Source organism: Chrysochloris asiatica, unplaced genomic scaffold, assembly GCF_000296735.1.
Source record: "Chrysochloris asiatica unplaced genomic scaffold, ChrAsi1.0 scaffold00059, whole genome shotgun sequence".
NCBI classification, from domain to species: Eukaryota; Metazoa; Chordata; class Mammalia; order Afrosoricida; family Chrysochloridae; genus Chrysochloris; species Chrysochloris asiatica.
The window spans coordinates 16,629,059-16,637,560 of NW_006408577.1; positions in this window are offsets into that span (position 1 = coordinate 16,629,059).

Here is an 8,502-nt window from a genome sequence, read left to right on the forward strand (position 1 = left end):
ACTGATTGGAAGAGATCCATATTTGTGCCCATTCCAAAGAGAGGTGACCCAATGGAATGCGGAAATCATAGGACAATCTCTTTGATATTCCATGCGAGTAAAGTTTTACTAATGGTAATACAGAAACGGCTGCAAGCATACATTGACAGAGAACTTCCAGAGGTTCAAGCCAGATTCAGAGGCCATGGAATGTGGGATATCATTGCTGATGTCCAATGAATCTTGGCTGAAATCAGAGACTACCAGAAAGATGTTTACCTGTGTTTTATTGACTATGCAAAAGCTTTTGATTGTGTGGATCATGACAAGCTATGGACAGCATTGCAAAGTATGAGTATTCCGGAACACTTAATTGTGCTCATGAGGAATCTGTACATGGACTGAGAAGCAGTTGTTCGAACAGAACATGGGAACACTGAATGTTTTAAAATTATGAAAGGTGTGCAACAAGGTTTGTTTAATAAATCTTTTACCTTACTTATTAAACCTGTATGCTGACCAAATAATCCAACAAGACTGGCTTATATGAAGAAAAACATGGCATCAGGTTTGGAGGAAGAATCATTAACAACCTGTGATATGCTGATGATATAACCTTGCTTGCTGAAAGTGAAGAGGACTTGAAACATTTATTGATGGAGATCAAAGAGCACAGCCTTCGGTATGGATTACATCTCAATGTCAAGAAAACAAAAATCCTCACCACTGGACCAATAAATAACATTCTTATCAACGGAGAAAAGATTGAAGTTGTCAAGGACTTCATTCTTCTTGGATCAACTATCAACACTCACGAAAGCAGCAGTCAAGAAATCAAAGGATGTATTGCATTAGGCAAATGTACTGCACAAGACCTTTTTAAAGAGTTGAAGAGCAAAGGTGTCTGCTTGAGGACTAAGGTGCACCTGACCCCAGCCATGGTATTTTCAATAACCTTATATGCATGTGAAAGCTGGACAGTGAATAAGGAAGACCATAAAAGAATTGATGCTTTTGAATTATGGTGTTGGAGGAGAATATTGAAAATGCCATGGGCTGCCAAAAGAACCAATTGATCCTTTTTGGAAGAAGTGCAACCAGAGTGTGCCTTGGAGGCCAAAATAGCCAAACTTCATCTCTCATACTTCAGACATATTGTCAGAAGGGACCAGTCACTAGATAAGGATATCATGTTTGGTAAGGTGGAAGGTCAGAGAAAAAGAGGGAGACCCCAACGAGATGGATTGGCCAAGTGGCAGCATCGATGGACTCAAGCGTGGCAATGGTAGTGAGGTTGGCCCAGCATTTGGCATTCTTTCGTTCTGCTGTGCATAAGGTCACTATCAGTTGGTACCGACTCAATGGCACCTAACAACAACAATACTGGTATTTGGTAAACACTAAGGAATTTCCATTTTTCTCTGCTAAAAGTTTAACATCCTAAGCAATAAAATATTTACAATGTAGTGTAATGGTTACAACTGCTAATGTCAAGGTCAGCAGCTAGAAACTACCAGCGGTTCCACAGAGAAAGATGAGGTTTTCTGTTCCTGTAAAGGTTTACAGCCTTGGAAACCCTATGGAGGGTCACTATGAGTTGGAACTGACTTGATAGCACTTAACAACATGTAACTCTAAGGATCTCTGGTAATGTATTAGGTTATAAGTTGGCCTGCTAACCTCAAGGTCAGCTGTTCGAATGTACCAGCTGCTTCAAGGGTGAAAGATTAGGCTTTCTGTTCCAATAATGATTTGTTGTTGTTGTTAAGTGCCATTGAGTCGGTTCAACTCATAGCGACCCTATGTAGGTTTTCCGAGGCATAGCTGGTGGATTTGAACCACAGACTTTGTGGTTAGTAGTTCAGTGTTTATCCTATAGCACCATACCAGGACATGGAAACCCTATATAGAGTCTATGAGTTAGAACTGACTCCGCAGTGCATAACTGCCACCATCACTGTCATGTAGCTCTAGTTATTGATTATTGAAACAATACTATGGGTCGGAACCGACTTGATGGCACTTAACAACAAACAACAACAACAGCTCTTCTAAATATTATAAGACTTAGCAATTCCTTGCCTACAATTGCAGAATCTGATTCATAAGCTAAGAGTGCTCTTTAACTATTTTCATCTCCTAGGTGCATGCTCTCTGAGTGAGTCAACTTGTTTACCACCGAAAAGTAAGGAAGTACCTTAAGTCAGAGGTGTTTCCCGTCTTCTTCATTTGGGAATCTCCCCATGGCTCTTAGAATTAAACTTCATATTTCAGATACTTATCATGGGTATTTTCATTTAATAATGGTGACTGTGATGGTTTTTAAGTCTCTGAAGGACCAGATTTAGTGCTTGTTCAGAGAGCATGCCCAAATACAGAATATCATGAGACAGATGAAAGGGGAACTGAACCCTGCTAATCAAGTAACTATATCCAGAAATTTCAGGTTGGAAAACTCAGTTCACTCAGAAATTTAAGACCGGTTCAGATCATCTTAATTTCAATAGTTTTATGGTCAATCTGAGCCCACATGGAATTAACTACTTTACATATTCCACAAACTTTAATCAAATAAATAACCAATGAACTAAGAATTCAGCCTCCCACATTCAGACACTGTCTGAAATGAAAAAAAAAAATTTTTTTTTTGAGAAGTTGTTTAAATGGTTCACAAATAACAAAATAACCAGTAAGGGACTACAATGACATTTGTGTACAGAGAAAGCTGAAAAAAAGATGAGGGATGCACACAACTTACATGTGTGGTCATCGCCAAATCAAAGTATCAAACCTGGGAGAGCATTTATTATCCTTTTAAAAGGGGGTACATTAAAAGCAAGAACTTGCAGTCTGCAATCACATATCTGAAACCCTTGGGTTCAGAAGTTTAGTAAGGTTTGGGGTAGGTAATAAGGAACATATACCATATCATTCATCTCGAGTGAAGTCTGAGACAAACTGATAAACATTCACAATAACCATGATCAATGAAGATTAAAAATAACCTACAGGAGAAAGAACAAGATGGTGGATCAGGCAGATGTGCATTGAGGAGCTCTGTCTGCAACTTCACAAAATACCAGACCAAGCAGCTCAGGGGATGGTGCCAGAACTCTGAAGCATACATATAGGAATATTTAGAAGGTTGGAAGGCTTACAGCTAGGGGAATTTGTAGCAGAAACTTGCTTTCTGCTTTCTAATTCAAGATGCTCAGCTGCTCCCGGAGCTACCATCTTGGGTGAGACCAAGTGGGGGAAGGATCAGAACAGCCACGGATGCCTGACAGAACCACGGAGATAAAAGTGTGGGCACACTTTTTTTTTTTTTTTTTGTATCTGTTCACTGGTCTCTCGCTGTCTGCGTACCTCCATTCAGGTGATTAGAGGGGGTACCAGAGTGAGTGGATGCCCCACTCCCACTCTGAAAAATGTAAAGTGACAGTTTCCACTTAAAACCAAATGGCAGTACAAAACAGCCACTGGGATTGTGGAGTGGGACAGGCAGACTAACAAGGAAATAGGCTGAAAATTAAATCCTGAGTTACGTCCCAATGACCAACAGTGGCATTTTGACATTTCTCAGGAAGAAGAGTGAAAAGGGAAGCCCATCTCCTGATCCACATCTACCTGGAGGCAATCAGAAAGCATAAAAAACAAAACAAAATAAATACCCATCTAAGTATTAAGGCCACAGATAACCCCCAAATATGCCCAAAAAACAGAAACCGATGACCATATCAGCACATGTCCAGAAATGAGATAAAGTGACTGAGGCAAATGAGCTGGAAGTAGACCTACACTCCATACTGGAAGATGGGCAGGCTTTGGAAATGTCTGAGAAGGAATTGAGAAAAATGATTATAAAATGTTTCAAAACACTATACAATGGAGTTGAGAAAAATAAGGAAGAAGTCAGGAAAGCGCTACAGGAAAAATAGCATACAGTCAGTTCAGGGAATGTTTTGCTGCCAAATGCATTTGGGGCTGGTTAGATTTTGATGCCAAATGAGTTATGAAAAATCTCTCATTTATGAAGTCTCTTTGGATTTCAAAAAACTGTGACTAAGGGATTTTGAGCCTATATCGCTATATATAATGACTGGTAAATTTCTCTATAGATATACAGAAGAAAGCTGAACATATGCATTGTTCAAAAAAGAAAATGGATGCATTAAAAAATAATGAAGCGGTTACAAGTTAGTAAAAGAAGGTAGTGTATTTGGGCACATTTGCCTTCCAACAGAATATTTATAAAGCTGCTTCACCATGTCATGGTGATCCTTATGCTATGTAAGCATAAAGACACCACTTGCCTGTTTGTCATACAATGGTTGGTTTGTATGTTGCTGTGATTCTGGAAGCGATGCCATGGGTATTTTAAATACCAGCAGGGTCACCTATGATGAACAGGTTTCAGCAGAGTTTGTAGATGAAGACAGACTAGGAAGAAGGAAAGATGGACTGCTTCCAAATGTTTAACAAATGAAAAGTTTATGAATGGCAATGGAACATTGTCAGATACCACCAGATTATTGAATATTGAAACATGATGAAGAACAACAGAATGTTGTCAGATACAGTGCTGGAAGTTGAGCACCTTAAGTTAGAAGGCACTCAAAATGTGACTGAGAAAGAGATGCCTCTTCCAAGTAGCGTTAACTGTAATGATGCACACGAAGTAAAGCCTTCGGGACCTTCATGTGCTGATGGGGCACAATTCAAAATGAAGGGAAACACTGGTAAACATTCATTAATAATTGGAACATGGAATGTAAGAAGTATAAATCTAGGAGAATTAGAAATTGTCAAAAATGAAATGGAACAAATAAACATCGATATCCAAGGCATTAGTGAGCTGAAATGGACTGGTATTGGCCATTCTGAATCTAACAATCATACGGTTTACTAGCCAGAAATGACAAATTGCAGATGAGCATTCATCATCAAAAAGAACATATCAAGATCAGTTATGAAGTACAATACTGTCTGTGATAGGATAATATCCATATGCCTACAAGGAAGATCAAGGAGCTCTGATAGTGTTGTTGTAATGTGCGTGGAGTCGGTTCTGACTCATAGCGATCCTGTACAGGGTTTCCGAGGCTGTAAATCTTTACGATAGCAGAAAGCCTCATCTTTCTCCCGTGGAACAGCTGCTAGTTTCAAACTGCTGACCTTGCGGTTTGCAGCCCAATTTGTAACCACTACACTACCAGAGCTCCTTGAGTGGTTATGAATTGGGCTGTGAGCCTCAAGGTCAGCAGTTCGAAACTGCCAGCTGTTCCATGGAAGAAAGATGAGGCTTTCTGCTCCCGTAAAGATTTACAGCCTCGGAAACCCTGTACAGGGTCGTTATGAGTTGGAATCAACTCCAGGACACATCACCACCACCATCACCACAAGGAAGATCAGTTAATACTGCTATTATTCAAATTTATGCAGCAACCAGTACAGCCAGTGATGATGAAATTGAAGAATTCTACCAACTTATTCAGTGTGAAATTGATTAAACATTCTATCAAGATGTATTGATAATTATTGGCTATTGGAATGCAAAGCTTGGAAACAAAGAGGAAGAATCAATAGTTGGAAACTATGGTCTTGGTGATAGAAACAATGGTGGAGATTGCATGACAGAATTTTGCAAGACCGAAAGACTTCTTCATTGCAAATATCTTTTTTAAACAATATAAAAGATGACTATACACATGGACCTCACCAGATGGAATACACAGAAATCAAATTGACTACATCTGTGCAAAGAGATGATGGAAAATCTCCATACTATCAGCCAAAACAAGGCCAGGGGCAGCAATCAAGAAATCAAACATCATAGCGACTCTATTCATAACAGAATGAAACACTGCCTGGTCCTGTGCTATCCTAGCAATTGTTGTTGTATTTGAGCCTATTTTTGCAGCTACTGTGTCTTCTCTCTTGCTGAGAGTATTCCTTTCTTTATCTGGCCTTCCATTTTACAGAGCATGATGTCCTTCTCCAGGGATTAGTTCCTCTTAACAACATATATGAAGTAAAAGAGACAAAATTTTGCTATACTTTCTTCCAAGAAGTATTTGACTGTACTTCTTCCAATACAGATTTGTTTGTTCTTCTGAAGTTCCACGGTACTTTCGATGTTCTTCACCAACAGCATAATTCAAATGTATAGATTCTGCTACACACTTCCTTGTTCATTGTTGAACTTTCACATGCATATGAGGCAATTGAAGATAGCATGGCTTGGCTCAAATGCACCTGACCAATGATTATGTGTCCCTTTATTCTGATCTAATAACTTCCTCTTGCTATATGTACAGGTTATTCATGAACACAATTAATTGTTCTGGAATTCACATTCTTAGCAATGTAATCCATAGTCTGTTGTGTGCTAGAAAATGGAATGCCTTTGCATAGTCAATAAAACACAAGTAAACGACTAAAAAAAAATAAAAAAAATCACACAACATATTGCATTAGGCAAATCTGCTGCACAAAACCTTTTTAAAATTTTCAAGAGCAACAATGCCAGTTTGAGGTCTAAGGTGTGTCTGGCCCAAGCCATGGTATTTTCAATAACCTCATATGAATGTAAAAATTGAACAATGAATAAAGAAGACTGTAGAAGAATTGATGTATCTGAGTAATGGTGCTGCAGGAGACTATTATATGTGCCATGGACTGCCAAAAGAACAAAGCAATCTGTGTTGGAAGAAGTACAGTTAGAGCGCTCCGTGGAAGCCAGGATGGTCAGACTTCATCACTCATACTTCAGACATACTGTCAGGAGGGACAAGTCACTGGGGAAGGATATCATGTTTGGTTACATGGAGGGTCAGAGAAAAAGAGGAAGACCCCCAGTGAGATGGATGGCACAGTGGTAGCAGCAATGAGGCTCAGATGTAGCAACGATTGTGAAATTCATCCATGACCTGACAGTGTTTTGTTATGTTGCATAGGGTCTCTGTAAGTTGTTATCAACTCAATGGCACTTAACAATAGCAACAACGTAGGAACAATTACGAGGGAACTTAAAAAATTCATGAAAAATTCCACTGTCATTTAGTTCCATTTTTCCATGAACTTTTTGAAGTCCTCTTATGTAGGCAATTGTTATTACGTGCCATTGAGTCAGTTCCCACTCACAGTAACCCCACATAGATAGGGTTAACACAGAGCATTCGACCAAACAACAGCATAATATACACATTCTTTTCCAGTGCACATGGAGCATTTTCTCAGAATAGGCAATATGTTAGGCTGCAAAGCAAACTCAATAAATTTTAAAACATCAAAATACTGCAATGCATCTTCTCAGATCACAATGCTACAAAATTAGAAATCATCAATAGAAAGGTCAAGGGAAAAAAATCAAATACTTGGAAATTGAATAACACCTTGCTTAAAAGCAATTGAAATGAAAAAATGAAATAAAGCAATTCCTTGATTCAAATCAGACTACATACCTAATCTTTTGGGACACAGCAAAAGCAGTACTCGGAGGGCAATTTATAGCAATAAATGAGCACATCCAAAAAGAAAATAGAATAAAAATCAACACCTTAACTCAACATCTCCAACAATTAAAAAAAAGAGAGAGAGCAGCAAAGTAAGCCTACTGCTACCAGAAGAAAAGAAATAATAGAGGTTAGAGCAGAAATAGTAGGAAATAGAACAACAATGAAATCAACAAGACAAGAAGTTGGGTATTTGAAAGGATTAATAAAATCAACTATTAGTAAATCTAACAGACGAGAAAAAGATACAAATAACATGAATGAGAAATGATATGGGTGCTATCACAACAACAAACAGAAATTAAAAGGATAATAATAGAATACTATGAAGAATTGTATTCCAACAAATTTGAAACTTAGATGAAATGGGCATATTTCTAGGAACACATGACCTACCTAAACTAGCACAGACTGAAGTAGAAAATTTGAACTGGCTTATAACAAAAGAAGAAATTGAATAGGTCATTAAAAAACTCCCAGCTTAAAAAAAAATTTTTTTTAAATCCAGGCCTAGATGATTTTACTAGTGAATTCTACCAAACTTTCTGAGAAAAACTGATTCCAATTCTACTCAAACTAGTCCAGAATTTAGAAAAGGATGGAAAACTCCCAAATTAATTTTATGAAGCAAGCATAACTCTGATGCTTTAACATTTAGTCAGACCTATAAGGCAAGAAAGGGAAGTTAAAGGCATCTGAATTGGCAAAGAATACGCAAAACACTATTTGTAGAAGATATAATGCTTTGGTTATTATTTTTGGATGCTGATGAGTCAGTTCTGACTCAATGATCCTATTCACAACAGAACAAAACACTGCTTGGTCCTGCATAAACTTTGTTACATTTGAACCCATTGATGCTGCCACTGTGCCAATCCATCTGTTTGCAGGTGTTCCTCTTTTCCGCTCACCATCCACTTTACCAAGCAAGATGTCCTTCTCCAGTGACCGGTCCCTTCTGATAATATGTACATAGTATGAAAGAAGTCTCACCATCCTGGCTTCTCAG